This window comes from Zingiber officinale, chromosome 11B (assembly GCF_018446385.1).
Source record: "Zingiber officinale cultivar Zhangliang chromosome 11B, Zo_v1.1, whole genome shotgun sequence".
Taxonomy (NCBI): domain Eukaryota; kingdom Viridiplantae; phylum Streptophyta; class Magnoliopsida; order Zingiberales; family Zingiberaceae; genus Zingiber; species Zingiber officinale.
This window is the reverse complement of record NC_056007.1, coordinates 12,395,779-12,418,813: the sequence shown is the minus strand read 5'-3', so window position 1 is coordinate 12,418,813 and position 23,035 is coordinate 12,395,779.

The window sequence follows — 23,035 nt, the reverse complement described above, 5'->3', positions numbered from 1 at the left end:
TCCAAAATACCAAACGCAGGTATCACACCCTGCTCTGATACCAATGAATTGGTATCAGATAAATCCCGAAAATCTAACACACGGAAATCAAATAATTATCGCCAAACTTTGGCGCGCTGATACCCAATAAACTGATATCAGATTATTCAAAGTATCCATAATACGAAAACAAAGATCGTATAAATCCAGAACACACAGCAAGTATCGTAAACCTGCTCTGATACCACTAAATTGTCACGCCCCAGAGGAGTCTCTGTCCGAAGAAATTTCGGCAGCATCTCCCCTGTACGGCGGACAATATGAAACTTTCTACATATCACATATACATCAGCCACAGGCGGCTGGAATGATAACAAAAAAATAAAGACAAACACCACGCAGTTAATAATAGTAATCCATAACAATAGGACTCTGACTCAAAATCCACCCTACTCCACTACACTCGTAAAGCTCAAATCCAACGAACTCACCTCTTCTGCCGTCCAGGCAGGCACATAGTAGAATAAAAACCAAACCATCCAAAAGTCCATCAAACGGTAACAATCCGTACAATATCCATAAATAAAATCCAAAACAAAACTAAAACATAGTCTGATGGAAGAAAAACCAAAATAAAGCAAATAACAACCTAGTAGAGAACCAGCTCTACGTGCAGATGGGGGGCCAGCGACTGGACCTCAACCTGAAAATATATCAACAATGGAGGCGGGTGAGTCCAACACTCAGCAGTACAACTGATATGCATAATAAAACAAATAACAGACAACACTAATCATGCGACGAATATGAGGAGGTAAATGCAATCAAATGAAATCAAGATAATCCAGATCGACTGGATCAAAGTATAAAGGTAGCAGTCGCCGATCGAGTGAGTCATAACTCGTATGCATGTCAATCAATGCATCCAAACAAATGCAACATATAAGTGCAGCAATCACAAGCAAATAAAAATGCAATAAATGCATATGTCAACCCCATACTCGAAATCAATGCTCCTGTGCAATGACAGAGTAAACGGAATGCTGTCTCTGACCCCAAATCATAAATGGGGAGCTCAATGCTCATCTCCGACACGATGGACGGGAGGATATCTCTACGGCTACTACGCCGAGTCTCCCGACCAACGGAGCCAAACAAAGTCCACCATCTGCCGGCTACCACGCTGCTACACTGCGGAGCCAAACAGCGGAACTGATCTGCCGGCTACCACGCTGAGTCACCGACCAACGGAGCCAAACAAAGAACCGCCACACACCACCAGATATACAAATCCATGGGTGATGTGCAAGATATGTAATCATGATGAGCTCAACCAAAGTAGAGCCGATAATCGCACAGCATGCAATCATGATGCATGATACTGAACATGGCAATCTCATGAATAACATGGCATGATCCATATAAATAGATACAAAGTGTGTACCACAAGAAGACGTATCAAATAGAAGGCACACAAATCGAAGAGGGTATCAAATAAACCCTAGATCCAGAATATAACAGAGCATGTGGTTAGGTCACTACCTAAGGCATATGTGGTCAGGTAGATAATATGTAGTGCAGAATAAATAAACAAACAACATGTACTAATCATGCAGTGACCAACCGAAATAAACAGGTAACACAATTACTGTTATATGTTAAACATATTATCATGCATATCAAAAGACATAAGTCAAAGTACCCGCCTCCGAAAATAGAAAGGATCGTATCCGGTCCAAATCTGACGTCGAGATATCGTCTCGCGTCAAGGTCCTGTGTCACATATAAATAAATATTATTTTATTTAGCTACAATTTACATAAATAGCTAAACAAAATTCCTAAAACTATTTAGGGCAAAACCCTAAACAAAAAACACATAAACAAAAATCAATATACACATGATAGTCTAACTAAACCCTCCAAATTCAGAACAAGATCTACAACAGAACTCAAATACACCTAATCCTCACCCTAATTCACAATCCAAAAGATTACGGTGAAGGTTGCTTGTTGCTAAAACATTGAACAAGCAATTGTTTGTTGATTCACAGCACACAGAAACTCACGGTAATTCTTCCTTCAACTCACCACCCTCATTTCTGTGTACTAAGTCTGCTGTTGCTGATCAACAAACACCACAGCCCCACTTCCTCTCCAATACCGTGACCTAAATTGGTAGCAAAGAGAAATTCGAACTAGCTTACCTCCTTTGATCAATTAGGGCACTGTGGTCGGCTAATCCTCTGAACTCCGGCGATCTAGGGCAGAGACAGAAATGGGGGTGCTGGTTCTTCCTGCCGGCGAGTTCTTGTGGTCAGTGCTAGGGTTCGGGCACAGGAAGAAGGGAAACCGGGTGGCGGCGTCGGCGCTAGGCTCGAACAGAAAATCGGCGTGAACTCACACTAGGGCAGAGGAAGAAAGGGTGCGCGGTGATCGACTGTGGTCGACGTCGGTTGGCTAGGGCAGGCGATCGGGCGGCGGTGATTTGCGGCGACGGCGCTGGGAACTCCACGGCAAGGCTAGGGCAGAGGATTCTGTCGTCGTGAGGGGCAGGGGATGAGGAAGAAGAAGAGAGAACCGCCGAGTAGCCGGCGGTTAGGGCTCTTGGCGTCGGGTTCGGGAGTGAGGGAGAGGAGAGGCGCGCGGAGATGTTTCGGCGAGAAAGAAAACAGAATGAGAAATGAGAAAAAGAGAAAAAGAATTTAAAAGGAAAAGGAAAAATAAACTTTTCCTCATTTAAACGGGGTAACCTAAACAGACTTTTCCGGGCCTCGTTTTTATCCCCGTTAACTCATCCGTACGAGCTCCGAAAAATTCCCGAAAAATGTCCAAAAATTCCGAAAAAAAATTCCTTATTAATAATCGTCATTTTTACGGTATTTTACACTTCTCATAGTACACAACATATAGTGAATTGGCAAGACTATTGAGGATGTAATTTCAACATAGGAACTCAGACTCGTTCCATTTATCGACTATGTTAATGGTTTTCGTCATTTACACCCTTAGTAAATTTGGGAGATTCCTTAGTCAGGATCCATGCCAGGTTTAGCGTGGTCAGGTAGAAGAACATCTTTTACTGTCATTGCTTGAAGTTCAACCGGGTGAACTTCTCTGACTTTTCCCCATGTATAATTGGAGCATTTCTAATCGGGGCAGAGGAGGTTGACACATGTTGAGTTGTTGCATTTCAACATCTTCTGTCACCATCTCAATATAATGAATCTGTTTTAAGATTATTGGATCTCTATCCATAATTTATTGGAAGGACAACACTTACTTATCTGTTAAGATGGCTTGAGCTGATAATCTCAAGCTATCGGTCTGACTGAGTAGGCTGATCACCAAGTTATTGCATCAGTGTGTGCTCCGATTGTCGAGTCAAGGATGCTGATGCCGATGGCTTAAGACGGATGCTGAACAAATGCGGAGCTTGTGTCCGAGTTACGCGAGGCGTGTCACCCGAGGAACAAAAGACGCTGAGTCCTATAGCGAGACAATCTCCTTAAAATGGATTAGTCCCCTCCAACGGTGCTAAGAGGTCATGCTTGGACGTCTATTTTCCAGGATAAAACGGCTAGACTACGACACAACCTAGCACAGGTTGACGTTGCAAATTGAGCATATACCTGAACGTTATCATAAGTGTCTACCGAGTGAAGAATTACACCACAAAACGAAAGGAGGATGAAACGAGGGAATAACTTTTCTCTTTTACTTTCTTTTGTACGAATTCTTCACATAATTCTGCTCTTTGACTTGCTTGCACAACTTATTTCACAAGCTCTGTGTATTCGTTCTCTTGGCTCTTGCTCCTTCTTATAAAGAAGTGGTTGAGCATCTTGTCATGCACGTGTGTTTGTGCATGCAAGACACTTGTGCTTAACATGCACCAAGTGTATTTGCCAGATGCATGACACTTGTGCTTAACATGCACTAAGGCATGTATCATAAGCAAACATGGTTCGTTCATGTGGCAAGAAACTGTTGAGTTTTGTTTTAAATTCAAAGTAATTTTTGTAGTATTTTTTAGTCTCACATTGCTAAGTGGAGAAGTTTGGAAGGGCTTATATATGAAGCCCTTCCATCCATGCTTAGCAATAATAAGAAGACCTACACGCATGCGCGGGCCAAGCCCAAATCGAGTGGATTTAGAGGGTTCGAGCCGGAAATCCATAAATCGGGCGTCACGTGCGCGATTAACGCGCACAGGGGGGGGGTGCAAATCCCCAGCCCGTGGGTCTTGCGCTCACGAGCGGACCAGTTTGGTTTCTGGTTTGGTCCGCGTGAGGAAGCACTTCCTCCGTTCCTTCTAAAACACACCGAAGCAAAGCATTACTTCTGCTTCTTTTCTCCCCTTGTTCTGTGTTCTGAGGCTTGGTTTGCGATTTGAGGTTGAGTCCGAGTGCGGCGCTCGTTTTGGAGTGCACCTACGAGCGACGCGAGCGGTTGTCGGATTGGGAGGATCTTATCGTATCTCCAGTCGGCACGTCCGATGCTTCGACCGGAGATACACAATTTCTTAACCCTTTACTGTTATTAAAGTTTATTGCATGCTCGTCGTTTATTAGTGCAATTAAATATTACTGTTTTAGCATAATTAGTTCTATTACAGTTATTACATAAACATGTCACAACTTGTGGCGCGCTAAGTGTCATATTTCTATTAGGCCACATAGGCTGAGCAGGAATACACAAAAGAGACTCGTGGTAACTTTTGATTGATACATGTAGGTATACTGTGTCCCTACCGTGATCCACTTTGTGCAGTGGTATTCACATAAGAATCCTTTTATTAGTATAATCCGGACCCTAGATTCATAACTCCTTATGTATTATTGATCAGTCGTAATATCACTCAACTGATATGAGACTAATACTCACAAAAATTCATGTTTCTATTCCCATTTTTCCAACCGATAGAAGAGGAAGGCAAAAGAGTTGGCTAAACTCAAATGCTCTATTCTACCCTTCGTCTTTCTCGAATTTCTTCACCGTGTCGGTCGAAGGATGGAACAAAATCATAATGTCGATCGAAGTATGGAACAAAATCATAGTTTAATAAGTGAAGGGCAAGAGCTTAAGGGTCAATTTAGATTTTTATCTCTAATTTCATTCCATCCCATGTGAGAAGGGGAGAAAAGGTGAAGCCATGTGCTTGTAACATCAAATGTGGGACTCCAAATTTAATGTTTTGTACTATCTTTTCTCTATTTCTTAATACTATTCATAAATAGTTTATAATCTCTTAATGAGTTATATATATATATATATATATATATATATATATATATATATATATATATATATATATATATATATATATAAATTTATTAATGAATTATTCAAACTTATTTGATTAATTTTATTTATATTAAATGAACATAAAAAACTTCTTATCTAGATAAATATTAAATTTGCTTATGAATATTTAATTCATTTACAACCCTAACTAAGAAGAAGATGACACCCGATTTTGCTAAGCATAGTAAGAAAGAGCAACTTACGTTTCCATGTTTCATGAACTCTCCAAACAATTTTCAACAATAAACCCACATGGCTTTTTTCTCAATTGATCGTGTTTACCGTAGGAAGCAAATGGTGGAGAGTGGACCACAACACAAGTACATGTGTGCTCATGGAGAGACAAGGACAGAAGAGGAAGGCAAAAGAGTTGGCTAAACTCAAATGCTCTATTATACCCTTCGTCTTCCTCTGACTTCGTCAAAAGGGTGGAACGAGATCATAATTTAGTAAGCACATGGCATGGTGTTAAGGGTTCATTCATATTTTTATCTCCAAGTCCCATTCCATTCCATGTGAGGAGGGAATGTAGGAGGGGAGAAAAGGGGAAGCCATGTGCTCGTAACATGAAATGTGGGACTACAAAATTTAATGTTTTGTACTCTCTTTTCTCTACAAAAGAATTTGTATAAACGTGGAAGGTCTTTGCCCTGTCTGATAAGGAACACAAACTATCCACTCAAAGATCACATTTTTTAATTGCATTTTTTTTCTGTCTCTAAACCTTTTTAGTTGTGTTGATAGTAAAGTTAAACCATCACATTAATACGATTGACAATCAAAACAATGTTATTTGACTTATGTTGGAGCAGTTGTGGCCCTAAATATTTTAGGGCAAAAGTTATAACAGTTATAATGTTGTCAGTACTAGAATCAATTTAAATTGGATCCGTTGAACTGGCCAATCCCGTTAAATAATTTAAATAAATTTGATTGAAATTTTATCAACCACAAAAAAAACCCTTTATTACCTATGGAAATTTTCATTGGAATTCCATCGCTATATTGGTTTAGCGATGGAATTACAACAGAAATATGGTAGTCAGAAGATATTACGTCGGTTTTACTGATAAAATTTACATTCTATCACTATATAGGGATGGAATAAATTTCCATAACTAAATATACCGACGAAAATTATAACTTGCATCGGTAAAATTATAATTTCAACAAACTTTGTCGGTGTTCACTAATGAAAGTTATAATTCTGTCGGTATTTACTAAACAAAAATCTAGCTGTTATATTATTTATCGATGGAATTTGTATTCTATTAGTAATTATCAACGAAATACAAATTCCGTCAGTAATTATATTGATGGATACCGAAGGAATCCAAGATTTCGTCGGTGTATACCGACGGAAAAACAATATTCTATTTGTAAACATTAACGAAATCCAATATTTTATTGGTGTATATCGACAGAAAATAATATTCCATCGATAAATACTGATGGAATCCAGGATTCCGCCAGTGTATATTGACTAAAAATAATATTTTTTTAATAAACACGGATTAAATCTTGGATTCTATTGGTGTATCGTAATCCGGTTTTGATATTTTTCGACGTAATATTATTTCCATCGGTAAATTTGAAAAAATTATGAGGAAACTTTTATATTCACAATACCTTGTTTCTAATTTTTATATCTATATAAAACTATCACAAACGATGATATTACAATCACAATCCATTCATACCATCACAATTATACAAATAAACACAATTCATACAATCCATATAATCACAAATATACAAACAAACACAATTAATATAAATTAATCACAATCTAAATTAATCACAAACACAATCACACAAACAAACTAAATTAAATTCCAAACATGATACAAACTATCTAAATATCTACAATAAATTATCCAAATCCAAATTTTCATAATAAGATATCTAAATCCATACCATGATAGAAAATCACTCCAAATAATATATCCATATACAATCATATGAGATAGTAGTATAAAATTTTGCAGAAAGTTAAATATGATAGATTATAATTAAAATGATGTAATAATAATTGTAACATATGTATAATTAAAAAATTTGCATATATGTATAACTAATTTTATATGTAATAAAAAAGATATCTGGGTTATATTTTGCATATTAGATGATGATGATGACTCTGGGATATATCAATAGGGACTTCTGAAAAAATGTAATACCGTAAGTTCGTTTGCACGTGAGAGAGAGGTGAATCACGTGTATTTTGAAAATATTTCAGTTTTGATTTCTTTAAAATATGAGTGCACAATAGAATTAAGCAAGGAAAAAGAAATAAAATAGAATACAATGATTTTTTTACTTGGTTTGGAACTTTCAGCTACTCCTACTCGAAGACCCAGACCTTTTTGACCTTTCCAATGGGTAATCCACTATTAAATTGCTTCTTTACAAAAGATAAGTTGGTAACAAGACTACCAACCATAGATTGTAATATGCAAAAAGAACGTGAGAGTAAGGTAAAGCAACAACTACACTTTACCCAAGTCTTGGATCGTTTGAGCATGTAGCGGTATCGTGTCGTTCTTGCGTCGTTGAGGCTTGAGTGCGACAGAGTAGCGTAACAGATATTGAAGCATAGAAATGTTGTACTGGTTATTGTCTTGAAGTTGCTGGTCGAAACTCTTTTTATAAACATTTCCACTAAGGCTTATTTGATCCTTCTTTGACGCTGATTTATCCATCTCTAGATGCTTGGACCACCCCTGTTGGTCCCCTGGCGATCGGGTAGAGGAAGGGGGGGGGGAGGTGAATAGCCCTGAAAAATATAAAAGCAAACCTTCTCGACTTATAGCTTCATTAAACCAAACACTTGTACAAAAAAAAAAAGAAGAAGTAAATTAACAAAAGACAGAGGCACAGAAAGAGTTACTTGATTTGTAATCAGAGGATTACTAATCCAAGGTAATTAAAGTTGACCAAAAAACTCCTTGGGGCGGAGTAACCTCTTACAACATTGATAGCTCACAAATAAGTAGTAGAATAGAAAAGAGAATCATTTTCAGGTGTTGTTCTAAGCTACTAGGATCAGGGTTGTATTTATAGCTTTGATCGAGACGCTTGGAAGGGTTCCAGGTGCCTGGACGTGGATAGAACTTTATCCTCATCATACCGGAGCGCAACAGGTGGCATTTTGATAAGTTTTTTGGTCTGAGCGCTTGGACTATGTTTGGGCTCTCAAATTGGGCTGAACCAGCCCGTGACCGCAAGCTCGCACCTAGGGTGCCTTGGCTACCCCTAGTGATTCGGGTGTCAGGATCACGTCCGGGCGCTTGGAGTTCAAGCACTTAGAATAGCTTCGGGCACTTAGACTAGAGTCAACTCTTCGTTGACTTTCTGTTCGGGTCTTCCGCTCCAGTTTCGTTCGCTTGGGTGATTTCGACCATCCAGAATAGGGCTCACTTGAAATCATTTTCGACCTTCTCGAGCAGTCTTCCGCTTCGGCTTCTCGTCTCTCGGAAATGCTGCGTGCCTCCTTATCTGCAAGCGTACTATTCCGCAGTGCCTCGTCCCTCAGACGTACCGAGCCCGTCGGCTCTCTCTCATGCCATCCTTCTCGCTAGTTGCATCTTTTGCTCGACCTCCTGTGCTCTTAAGTTTCTGCACACTTAGACACAAGGTATCAAAATAATAACATGATCTAACTTGACTTGATTGATCACATCAAAACCATCACGGAGTACTTACAATCTCTCTCTTTTTGATGTGAATCAACCCAAATTAAGTTAGGATAAAATAAGATATTAAATTAAAGACATTAAATGAATATGCAAGTTTGAAATAGTAGATGTGCAATATTTTGAGAAAAACATACCTCCCTTAGACTTAACTTTTAACTCTTTCTCTTTGATCATATTAAAAATAGAATTTTTTACTAAATTAAGTTGAAATTAAATTCTAAGGAATTTATACTCGATATTAAAAATAGTGACTTATACTTAGAAAAAATTTAAAAAATTTATACTTGAAACTCTAATTTTTGTGATTAAAAAGCAATTTTAAACAAAAATAATTCTTAAAATTATTTTATTTTTTGAAAAATTATAAAATTTTTTATAAAGGCTAATTAGACACATCAAAAACAGGAATAAAAATTTTCATGAGAAAATACAATAAATTTAAATAGTAAATTATTTGCTGAAAGATGAATTTTCCTAAAGATGCTTAATAAAAAGGTTCGAAAAGTCTTGAAAATTTTTCTTAGAATATAATAGTGTAAACATTTTTGCAAAAAAATTAAATTTTTGAAAATTGAGTATTTGAGAATTTTTAATATTAAAAATTATTATTTTTATAGTAAATTCACATAAAATTCAATAACAATAAAAAATTTCATAAAATTTTTCTTGGACAGAGAGCATCATAAATTTTCATAAAAAATAAAGTTTGTAAAAATAACTCTATGATAATATAAAAAAATTCATAAAAAATAATACAATGGCCAAAATATTTTGAAAATTTTTCTACAATAGGAAAATTAATTTCGAAAAGGAATTGTACGAGAACAACATTAGACAATTAAAACAAATTAAATTTAGAAATATGCACAATTTGAACTAAGCATGATTTTGGAGCCCAATATAGGTTCCTTAGTACTGAGTTAATCTAGGTATGTATGTTTTTGTTACTTTTCTAATTTGACCCTTGTAAAATCTATAATACCAATTTAATCCTTTATAGTTTCTAAAATTTGAACATTTTAAAATTTTGATTTGTTCTTTTAAATTAGCATTTTCAATTTTTAACTTATCTAGATCTTTTATTAACCATGATTTTGCTAAGATCATTTTTATTTCTAAATTTTTCTTTTTTGATTTGTCATTTTTAGTTTTCAATTTGTACATTGATTTTGACATTGATTTAATATCATAATATAGTTGATCATGAGATATTTGACATACCTCACTTACCATATCAGATCTGAAGCTTGATTCTTCCCCTGTTTCACTGTATTAATCTAAAGTAACTCTCTCTTCATCGATGCTGGCTTCTGAGGTGCTTTGTTCTTTGTGGTTAGCTATCAGTGGTACTCCGGTGTATGCTTCTATTCTGACTCAGATGATGAGTATTCGTCCCAAGTGACCTTAAGATTCTTGTGCTTGTTTTTCTTGGGCCTCTTGTCTTTTTCCTTTTTGAGTTCTTGGCAGTCCTCCTTTATGTGTCCATCTTTTTGACACTGATAGCATTGAAACTTTTTTTTTATTTCTTGGATTTTTTCTGTTCTATATTTTTTTAAATTTGTTAGATCTAAATTTTTTTCTAAATTTCCTTACCATGTAAGTTTCTTGGTCTCCTTCTAGATCTGAATCTAACTTAGGTTCGTCCTTTTTGGTGGCTTTTAGTGTTAGATTCTGGCTTGATTCTTTTATTGTACCTGCACATCTGGTTTCATATAATTCTAAAGTTGAAAAGAGTTCCTCTAGGGTACTTATCTCCAGGTCATTCGAGATGTAATAGGCACCTATGATCAAAGTCCATTCTGGAGTTCTGGGAAAAGCTTTGAGTGCGTATCGAGTCCCGGTTGGTTACCATTTTACCAAGGTTAACCAGTCCGGTTATTAGCTCCTTGATCTTTGCGTGTAGTTCGACTATCTTCTCACCTTTTTCCAGATGGATGTTCATTAGCTTGTTTGGAAGAATGTCTCGTTGTGTGAGTTTCGCTTCAAATGTTTCTTCGTGGAGTTCCAGGAACTTCTCCCAAAGGTCTTTTTCCGATGTGTAGCTTCTAATGCAATTTACTTCTTGAGACGGTAATACACTTAATAAGTGATATTCCGCTCTACTATTGGCTGTGAAATCGCTTTGCTCCTTCTTCGTCTAGAGGTATTCTTCTTTCTCTATGCCTTATTGATCTTTTGGAACTGTAAAATCGTACTTAATTATTAAAAGAATTCTAAAGTTAGATTTTAGAGATACCTCCATTCGGTATTTCCCGTGTGCGAACTTCCCCTCAAACTTTAGCTAGATGAGGCTTGGTCTGACCATCGATTTCTTTGCTTCGGTCGACGATTAGTTCTTCTGAAATAATCTTGCTCTGATACCACTTGTTGGTCCCATGACGATCGGCTAGAGAGGGGGTGAATAGCTCTGAAAAATATAAAAGCAAACTTTTCTCAACTTATAGCTTAATTAAACCAAACACTTGTAAAAAAAAAAGAAATAAGAAGTAAATTAACTAATTAAACCAAACACTTGTAAAAAAAAAGAAATAAGAAGTAAATTAACTAAAGAAAGAGGCACAAAAAGAGTTAGTTGATTTGCAATCAGAGGATTGTTAATCCAAGGCAGTTAAAGCTCACTAAAAAACTCCTTGGGGTGGAGTAACCTCTTACAACACTGACAACTCACAAACAAGTAGTAGAATAGAAAAGAAAATCATTTTAAAGTATTATTCTAAACTACTGGGATTAGAGCTATATTTATAGCCCTGATTAGGGTGTTTGGAAGGGTTCTAGACGTCTAGATGTGGATAGAACTTTATCCTCATCATACCAGATCACAACAGGTGGTGTTTTGATAAGTTTTCTGGTTTGGGCGCCTGAACCAGGTTCGAACGCCCGGACCAGGCTAAACCAGCTCGCATCCACGGGTTCGCATCTGGGGTGCCCTGGCTGCCTCGGGTGATTTGGGCTCCCGGAGTCTGGGTGCCTAGACTAGAGTCAACTCTTGGTTGACTTTCTATCCGGTCTTTTGCTCTGATTCCGCTTACTTGGGTGATTTTGGCCATCCAAAATAGGGCTCATCCGAATCCATTTTCCAGTCTTCTCAAGTAGTCTTCCTTCCATCTTTTGGTCACTCAGAAATATCGCGCGCCTCCTCATTCGCCAGTGTACTCTTCCGTAGTGTCTCGCCCCTTGGACGTACTGAGCCCGTCGGCTCTCTCCCATGCCGTCCTTCTCACTAGCTATATCTTTCGCTTGACTTCCTGTGCTCCTAAGTTCCTGCACACTTAGACACAAGACATCAAAATAACAACATGACCTAACTTAACTTGGTTGATCACATCAAAATCATCACGTGGTACTTACACACCCCTAGGCGCTTGGAATGTTGACGTGGTTGTACCTCGACCAAGCTCTATTTAAGTTGCCTCTATCCACTCCTAGACGCCTAGACAACCCCTAGATGTCTAGACTTTGATGTGTACTGGGCAATCATAGTACATCAACTCATATGCACGAGTGGCTAAGTTCTACCCAATTTAGGCGCCCGGATCCACTCAAGGCGTCTAAACCTCAAGGCATCTCGACCCTTACTAGTCGCCTGGAAGTCCTTCTTCCACACAATTTGCAGTTTTGGTTTCCTACACCACAGAGTTAGTACAACAATCATAATATAAAAAATAAGTATTAAATATTTTGACAGTCTTGAGACTTTCCGATCCTGACTTTGGATCCCGCTAAACCCTAGGTCGAACCGATGCCTACTATTCTCTCAATTGGGAATGCATCCTCACTAGATCTCTCTTCTAGCTACTTACCTCTACTTACCTTTTGTAGATTTAGTTGACTCTGATCTTTTAACCGATCAAGTCTTCCTACCAGATGCTCTATCTGGACTTCAACTAGTCATCTGGTCCTTCTTGACCCAATTGGACTTCCTACAAGCTGTTTGGTCCTCTCTGACCCAACTAGACTTCTTGTTAGTCGTCTGGTCCTCCCTGACCTGACTAGACTTCGGTTTGATATCTCGTCCTCTAGATCCATTAAGTCTTTCAATCCTGCACACTTGGTAAATAGATTAGAACATACAATATCTAACTTTAACCATTTATCATACATCAAAATCTGAGTTTAATTATTAGTGCTAATGCACCAATAATATTCTCCTTTTTGATGTAATGATAACCTATGTTAAAGTTAAAAAAGTATACAAAAATAAATATCATGAAATGAGAAAATAATTAGCATTATGTTCATTCTCTTAACATTGTTATTTTTAGGTTGGGTTATCATTTTAAGATATTTTTCTATCTTAAACTCTTTACTCTTCTCCTTTGACATTCATCAAAATATGTAAATAAACTAATCAAATCAATCATTTTCTTATGAAAATTTCTTAGATTTTTTTAAGTAAGGAGACTATTGGCAAAAAATAAATATTAAAAATTATTCAAAGACTTTTTAATTTAGGAACCAAAATATAGTTTTAAAAAAATTCAAGGATTTTCAAAAGATTTTTGTTGAAATTGTAAGACTTTATCAAAATATTGCTAAGGAATGTTTTAAATAAATTTCAAAGGGAAAATTAAAATTCATTTTAAATAAATTGTTTGAGAGCTTTATTTGAAAACATAATTTTTAAATTTTTATAACAAATCCTTCCCCTTAAGTTGACATTTACAAAGTTTTACTTTAAAATTAATCATCTAGTAATTTGTTCTTAGATAAATGTCTAATCTCTAGTTTACTAGCTAATTATTATAAAATAGTCATGTTCACTTGGTTAGTCAAGTTAAGTAATATTATTCATCTAGTTGTTTGCTAAGAAGTATTATTTAACTTGATCAATGTACTGTGATATTTTTCGCTTAGACTTATATTGATGCACTAATATAAGCATCTAAAGTCCAGGTACAATCCTATGCATTTCATACCATTCTAATGTTAGTTAGAGCCCTAGAGCCAATCATTTGATGATTGTATGGACTCATTGTATCATATTCTTATATATTAATAAAGACATTTGTTTGGTTATTATACTTATTTGTATTAGTGCCAAATAGACTAAGTATAATAACGTCCTTGAGTAGAAGGTTCATACCTATATCAATCGATTAGTTGAATCGATAGTGAGATGATATAGGGAACACTACTCTAAATTATTCCTAGTCGAGTATTAACATTCAGGGACAATGTTAATGCAATAAGACTAGCATGTAGGTCAGCTCGATGACTTGATCTCACAAGTCATGGATATAGAGATATCAAGCTGACACATGAGTATACATTGGAGAATGTATACTGAATGACCCGCCATGAGAAAGTATCATGGATCGTTATATGAGTGTCATATACTTTCTCATGTGGCTATTAGTATGACTATTAGTCCTTTGACCTGAAGTCACCATGGATCCCTACATAAGGAGTTATGTACTTTGGTTTCGTCAAACGTCACCCGTAACTGGGTGGATTATAAAGGCGATTACTGGGTATATAACGAATTATGTAGAGGGATGTGAGTGATGTAGATGGGATCTATCCCTCCCATATGACGGGAGCGACATCGGTATTCTTGATAGAGTGAGACCACTAAGTGCATGACCATGCCCAAATGAGTCAACATGAGATGTTGAGCTCATTTGATCGAGTGAGTCTACTTGGAGTTCAAGATTTAGATTGATTAGAGGATGACACGGTCTATGCCTCATATTGATCAATCTAGATGTCTAGGATAGAAGGAAAATGTCACATATTGTGAGGAGTCACAATTAGTAGTCACAAGGTGATGTCGATCTCGACATTCTTGTAACTTGGGTAGTAATGATGTGTTGCTAGATACCGCTCATTACTTATGCTCCTAAATGGGTTTAGGGCATTGCCAACGTTACAAGAACCTATAGGGTCACACACTTAGGACAATTAGATGGAGATTAGGTTCATATGATGAACCAAGAGGATTAGATTCGTTTGATGAATCAAATTGGATTAAGAGTAATCCTAATTGGGCTAACTTGAGTTCGACTCAAGTTGATTCATGTGTTCAATGAGTCTAATTTAGATTTTGACTCATTGAATCAATTTAATTAAATAAATTAGATTCATTATATTAAGTTGGCTTGAATCAAATGGTTAGATTAGATCAACCATGGAAGAGATTGAGTCAAGTTTGACTTGACTTAAGAAGGAAGACCAAAGGTTAATTTTGACTTGACCTTTTACCACCTCATTGGTGAGTTGGCATTAGGTGGACCAATGATGATACTCCACATCATCATGGGTGCCACCTCATGGAAGTTACAAAGCCATTCTCTTTAATGGTTTCATATTAATTGCAATTAATGCAATTAATTTGGGAGTTTTTCACCATTGAGAGTGGCCGACCACTTTGTGTTTGATTGTGATTTCAATTTTCATTCAAGTGGTGTAACTCCTTCTTCTTCTTTGTGCTCTCTCCTTGCTCTCCCTCCTCTTCCTTGCCATGACCTATCAAGGTGCTAGCACACCTTTGTTTAGGTTTTCTCCATCAAGAATTGTTCGTGTGGATACTTCTAGAGGACCGACGCTTGACGGTCTAGAGATCCGGCAACTCCTTGGACGAGCGGGAACGCGAAAGGGCACGCTTCAAGGTATATTCTTAACACATAGATCTAGGAGTAGATCTAAAAGGTTTTTCAAAATCGTACTCGTATTTATTTTTGGTTTTCCTTGCACGGATCTGTTGGCCTTGGGTGATTCGGGGTTTCCGCGACGTGAAAAGCGGTTTTCACGGCCCGAAAAACCCAACAGTGGTATCAGAGCCATGTGCAAGGCTTGTACGAGTTTGTTTTCGGTTTTATGAAAACTAAAAGTTTCTGTAATTTTCTGTAAAATTATGATTTTCGAGTTTTTATGGGTAATTTTTTCGTAGAAGCGAAGCACAAGTGTCTCGACACTTGTAGGCTTCGGCTACCGGAAAGATTTTTCCAAAACGGCTTCGTTTTGCCCCAAATCCGTTTGGGACAGCGGGATTGGGTGCCATTAGATCGCAAAGGAGCAACTCACGATGGTTAGATCATGGGTAGGGGTACTGCCCCTAACCCCGCAAGGGGATTTGCTCCGCGGTTGCACTCGAAATCGCTAAAAACGAACCCGCCGGGAAGATTTTTCCGAAACGGCAATGTCTCGGCCCAAATCGTTTTGGGGCAGCGGGTTTAGACGCTGTTGGATCGCATAGGAACCCTCGCGATGGTTAGATCGCGGGTAGGGGCGCTGCCCCTGGCCCCGCAAGGGGATCCGTTCCGCGATTGCGCCCGAAACCGTTAAACGGGTCCGCCGGGAAATTTTACTCGTAAAAATTATAAAAATTAATTTTAAAATTACAGAAAATTATGAAAAATATATAATTTTGAATTATATATTAATTTTGCGATAGTCATGGCCCAAAAACCCAATATGATTTGATTGTGTTGTAATTCATAATACGGCCTGCGTGCCGTTATGTGTTTGCGAGTATTGTATTATATTCGCGACCTGCGCGTCGTGCCTTCTCTTATATTCTTGTTGTAAATTAGATTTAGATTCGAATGTAACTCGAGTTTCAAATTGTAATGTACAAATTGGAGCGGTGGAGGGTCCACACGAGATGGAGTTCCGAGGCGGGCACGAGCAACACAAGGTGGTCAAAGGGAGGAGCTTGGAGAAGCTGTTGACCCTAGGTTGACCAATCGATCTTCTCATTGGCTTGAGAAGATTGTAGTAGGGCCATGACTAAATCACAAATAGATTAATTAATTGCTTGTGTATGTGATGCATATTTAATAAGTAGTTAATTAATTAGTGCCTTACGATTAGATTAGATCTAAGTCGTGCACATGATGCACCCTTGCGATTAGATTAGATCTAAGTCGTGCATAAGATGCATCCTTTTCGATTAGATTAGATCTCAATCGACTCAACTCTAATGCCTAACCGTGCCGTGATACCTATCACTACCTCGATCACATGTATTGTTGAATCTGCCAAAGCAGAGCAATACATATTATCTTGGTAGGGTACGGAGGGACAATCTTGGTCCCGCCTATCAACGCATGGGTGAATACAAACTCAATTAGATTGAGTATTCCTAGTTACTCGGTTGGATCGAGTCAACTATAGGCATTCTTCCAATGGTTGGAAAGGTAGGACAAAATCACGTTTATATTAATTCTCGGGCGTATTAGCCAAAGCTAACTCGAGTTTTAATATAAATGCGGATTTTATTCTATAAACAAGAGTTGCATAGAGATGTAATTGGTAATCGTTACCTACCGATCATACTAAGCCTTGGGCGTATTAGCCAAAGCTAACTCAAGGGTTAGTATGATGTGGATCTTGTCCCACAAGAATTATAGTATTCAGTGGGAGCATCATTTAGTTAAAGGCCTAATTAAATGATTTTAAAAGAATATGATATTTATTTCTGCAAATTTTCTGTTGTAGATAACCATGACGTCGAACACGAATTCCTTCTCCCTGCGATCTATCCTTGAGAAGGACAAGCTCAACGGAGCGAATTTCCTAGACTGGTACAGGAACTTAAGAATAATTCTCACCCAAGAACGTAAACTGTACGTTCTGGAGCAGCCCATTCCGGAGGCTCCTCCTGCCAATGCCCCGCGAGCCGACAAAGATGCTTACAAGAAGCATCAAGACGACGCATTAGATGTGTCCTGTCTAATGCTCGCGACCATGAACTCTGAGCTTTAGAAGCAACACGAGTTGATGGGTGCTTACGATATGGTTGAGCATCTTCGCCAACTATATCAGGGACAAGCGAGGCATGAGAGATTTGAGATCTCTAAGGCACTGTTTCAGTGCAAGATGTCAGACGGGGCTCCTGTAGGTCCTTATGTACTCAAGATGATTGGGTACATAGAGAACCTACAAAGACTGGGATTCCCACTTGGCTAAGAACTGGCCACTGACTTGATCTTGCAGTTCTTGCCGGATAGCTATAGTCAATTCGTTCTCAACTATAACATGAACGAGATTGACAAGCCACTGTCCGAGCTACTTAGTATGTTACGAACTGCTGAGATTAACCTTAAGAAGGTTAAGCCCATTCTGATGGTCCAGAAGCACAAGGGCAAGGGCAAGCCCAAAGGTAAGGGAAAGTCCCAAACCAAGGGCAAAGGCAAGGCATTGAAGCCTAAAGGAGGGGTCGCCAAGGATGCTACCTGCTTCCACTGCGGTCAGACCGGGCACTGGAAGAGGAACTGCAAGGTATACTTGGAGGATCTTAAGAAGAAGCGAAGTGAGACTTCCACTTCAGGCGCTGAGAAATAGCAGAGCATTGGCAAAGGGCGAGGTGGACCTACGAGTAGGCAATGGAGCACGGGTTGCTGCTGTTGCTGTAGGAACTTATCAGCTATCTTTGCCCTCTGGGCTTGTACTAGATTTAGATGATTGTTGTTATGTGCCTGCTCTTACTAAGAACATAGTTTCAGTTTCTTGTTTAGACAAGAAAGGATACTCTTTTATAATAAAAGACAAATGTTGTTCTGTTTATTTAAAAGATATGTTCTATTGTAGTGCACCACTAATAAACGGACTCTATATTCTAGACCTTGAGAGCCCTATCTATAACATTAGTACCAAGAGGTTCAAGTCAAATGACATGAACCAAACTTATCTCTGGCACTGTCGCTTAGGTCATATAAATGACAAATGCTTATCCCAGCTCCATAAGGATGGTTTGCTGGACTCATTTGATTTTGAATCATATGAGATATGCGAGTCATGCCTACGAGGCAAGATGACCAAGACTCCCTTTAGTGGGCACAGCGAGAGAGCGACTGATTTGTTAGGACTCATACATAGTGATGTATGTGGCCCTTTCAATGTCGCTGCTAGAGGCGGTTATAGGTACTTCATCACATTTACTGATGACTTCAGTAGATATGGTTATGTGTATTTGATGACACATAAATCTGAATCCTTTGAAAAGTTCAAAGAATTCAAGAATGAAGTACAGAACCAGCTTGGCAAGAGTATTAAGATACTTCGATCAGATCGAGGTGGTGAATACTTAAGCCATGAGTTTCGTGACTACTTAGCTGAGTGTGGGATTTTATCTCAACTCACTCCTCCTGGAACACCACAGTGGAATGGTGTATCCGAAAGGAGGAATCATACCTTATTAGATATGGTACGATCTATGATGAGTCACACAGATCTTCCGACATATCTATGGGGATATGCTCTAGACACGGCAGCTTTCATTCTCAACCGAGTTCCATCCAAGGTCGTGATAAAGACACCATATAAGATATGGATTGGGAGAGATGTCCAGGTGTGTTTCATGAGGATTTGGGGCTGTGAGGCTTACGTACGACATCAAGTCTCAGAAAAATTAGGACCCAAATCCGATAAGTGCTATTTTATCGGATATCCCAAGGAAACTAAGGGATATTACTTCTACATTCCCAGTCAGCACAAGGTAGTTGTGGCAAAGACTGGGGTCTTTCTAGAAAGGGACTTTGTTTCTAGAAAGACTAGTGGGAGCACATTCGATCTTGAAGAAGTTCAAGATGCGAATACTAGCACTGAAGCCTCAATGGAAGTTGAACTGGAACCACAAAGTGTTGTGGATGATGTTCCACAAGGAGTTGAGGAACAACAACCAGTTCAAGTAGACATACCTCTTCGCAGGTCTGATAGGGTACGTCGTCAGCCTGAGAGATACTCATTTTTCTTGTCTGACCATGATGATATTGTGCTCATAGAGGATGAGCCTACCACCTATCAGGAAGCTGTGATGAGACCAGATTCCGAGAAATGGCTAGAGGCCATGAGATCCGAGATGGAATCCATGTACACCAACCAAGTATGGACTTTGGTTGATCCACCTGAAGGGGTAAAACCCATTGGGTGCAAGTGGGTCTTTAAGAGAAAGACTGACATGGATGGACTTATCTATAAGGGTCGCTTGGTAACTAAAGGTTTCAAGCAGATTCATGGTATTGACTATGATGAAACCTTTTCTCCAGTAGCGATGTTTAAGTCCATTCGGATCATGCTTGCTATTGCAGCCTACCATGACTATGAGATATGGCAGATGGATGTCAAAACCGCGTTTCTGAATGGAAACCTACTCGAGGATGTGTACATGACACAACCTGAGGGTTTTGTCGATCCACAGCATACTAGCAGAGTATGCAAGCTGCATAGGTCCATTTATGGACTAAAGCAAGCTTCTCGGAGCTGGAATCTTCGATTCGATGATGCAATCAAATAGTTTGGTTTCATCAAGAACGAAGATGAACCTTGTGTCTACAAGAAGGTTGTAGGAGACATAGTTGTCTTCCTCATATTGTATGTGGATGACATACTACTCATTGGGAAGGACATTCCTATGCTTCAGTCTATCAAGACCTGGCTAGGGAGTTGCTTCTCAATGAAGGACTTAGGTGAGGCATCCTGCATTCTAGGGATACAGATCTATAGAGATAGATCTAAGAGATTGCTTGGCTTAAGTCAGAGTACATACATTGACAAGGTACTCCTTCGGTTTGCCATGCAGAATTCCAAGAAGGGATTTCTGCCGATGTCACATGGCGTGAGTCTTTCGAAGACTCAAGGTCCCTCTTCTAGAGAGGAGAGAGATCGCATGGATCAGATCCCTTATGCCTCAGCCATAGGATCGATCATGTACGCCATGCTATGTACTCGACCTGATGTCTCGTATGCTTTGAGCATGACGAGCAGATACTCGTCAGATGACACCGGATAGCGGTCAAGAATATTCTTAAGTACTTACGAAGGACTAAAGAATATTTCTTGATATATAGAGGCAATGATGAGCTAACTGTAAAGGGTTACAGCCAGCTTCCAGACCGATCGGGATGATTACCGATCGCAATCGGGGTTCGTGTTTTGCTTAAATGGTGGTGCCGTGAGCTGGAAGAGTTCAAAGGACACAGTAGTTGATTCTACAACAGAGGTCGAGTATATTGCTGCATCGAGCAGCAAAGGAGGTAGTTTGGATCCGCAAGTTCATCACTGAACTTGGGGTGGTTCCTAGCATCGCTGATCCAGTTGAGCTCTATTGTGACAACAATGGAGCTATAGCACAGGCGAAGGAACCTCGCTCACACCAGCGGACCAAGCACATACTACGGCGCTTCCATCTCATTCGAGAGATTATCGATAGAGGAGATGTGAAGATTTGCAGAGTACCTACAGAGGCTAACATCGTAGATCCCTTGACCAAGGCTTTGGCACAGAGGAAGCATGATGGTCACACTAGGTCATTAGGCCTTAGAGCCTATACTGATTGGCACTAGTGCTAATGGGAGATTGTTAGTTAGAGCCCTATAGCCAATCATTTGATGATTGTATGGACTCATTGTATCATATTCTTGTATATTAATAAAGGCATTTGTTTGGTTATTATACTTATTTGTATTAGTGCCAAATAGACTAAGTATAATAGCGTTCTTGAGTAGAAGGTTCATACCTATATCAATCGATTAGTTGAATCGATAGTGAGATGATATAGGGAACACTACTCTAAATTATTCCTAGTCGAGTATTAACATTCAGGGACAATGTTAATGCAATAAGACTAGCATGTAGGTCAGCTCGATGACTTGATCTCACAAGTCATGGATATAGAGATATCAAGCTGACACATGGGTATACATTGGAGAATGTATACTGAATGACCCGCCATGAGAAAGTATCATGGATCGTTATATGAGTGTCATATACTTTCTCATGTGGCTATTAGTATGACTATTAGTCCTTTGACCTGAAGTCACCATGAATCCCTACATAAGGAGTTATGTACTTTGGTTTCGTCAAACGTCACCCGTAACTGGGTGGACTATAAAGGAGATTACTGGGTATATAACGAATTATGTAGAGGGATGTGAGTGATGTAGATGGGATCTATCCCTCCCATATGACGGGAGCGACATCGGTATTCTTGATAGAGTGAGACCACTAAGTGCATGACCATGCCCAAATGAGTTAACATGAGATGTTGAGCTCATTTGATCGAGTGAGTCTACTTGGAGTTCAAGATTTAGATTGATTAGAGGATGACACGGTCTATGCCTCATATTGATCAATCTAGATGTCTAGGATAGAAGGAAAATGTCACATATTGTGAGGAGTCACAATTAGTAGTCACAAGGTGATGTCGGATCTCGACATTCTTGTAACTTGGGTAGTAATGATGTGTTGCTAGATACCGCTCATTACTTATGCTCCTAAATGGGTTTAGGGCATTGCCAACGTTACAAGAACCTATAGGGTCACACACTTAGGACAATTAGATGGAGATTAGGTTCATATGATGAACCAAGAGGATTAGATTCATTTGATGAATCAAATTGGATTAAGAGTAATCCTAATTGGGCTAACTTGAGTTCGACTCAAGTTGATTCATGTGTTCAATGAGTCTAATTTAGATTTTGACTCATTGAATCAATTTAATTAAATGAATTAGATTCATTATATTAAGTTGGCTTGAATCAAATGGTTAGATTAGATCAACCATGGAAGAGATTGAGTCAAGTTTGACTTGACTTAAGAAGGAAGACCAAAGGTTAATTTTGACTTGACCTTTTGCCACCTCATTGGTGAGTTGGCATTAGGTGGACCAATGATGATACTCCACATCATCATGGGTGCCACCTCATGGAAGTTACAAAGCCATTCTCTTTAATGGTTTCATATTAATTGCAATTAATGCAATTAATTTGGGAGTTTTTCACCATTGAGAGTGGCCGGCCACTTTGTGTTTGATTGTGATTTCAATTTTCATTCAAGTGGTGTAACTCCTTCTTCTTCCTTGTGCTCTCTCCTTGCTCTCCCTCCTCTTCCTTGCCGTGACCTATCAAGGTGCTAGCACACCTTTGTTTAGGTTTTCTCCATCAAGAATTGTTCGTGTGGATACTTCTAGAGGACCGACGCTTGACGGTCTAGAGATCCGGCAACTCCTTGGACGAGCAGGAACGCGAAAGGGCATGCTTCAAGGTATATTCTTAACACATAGATCTAGGAGTAGATCTAAAAGGTTTTTCAAACTCGTACTCATATTTATTT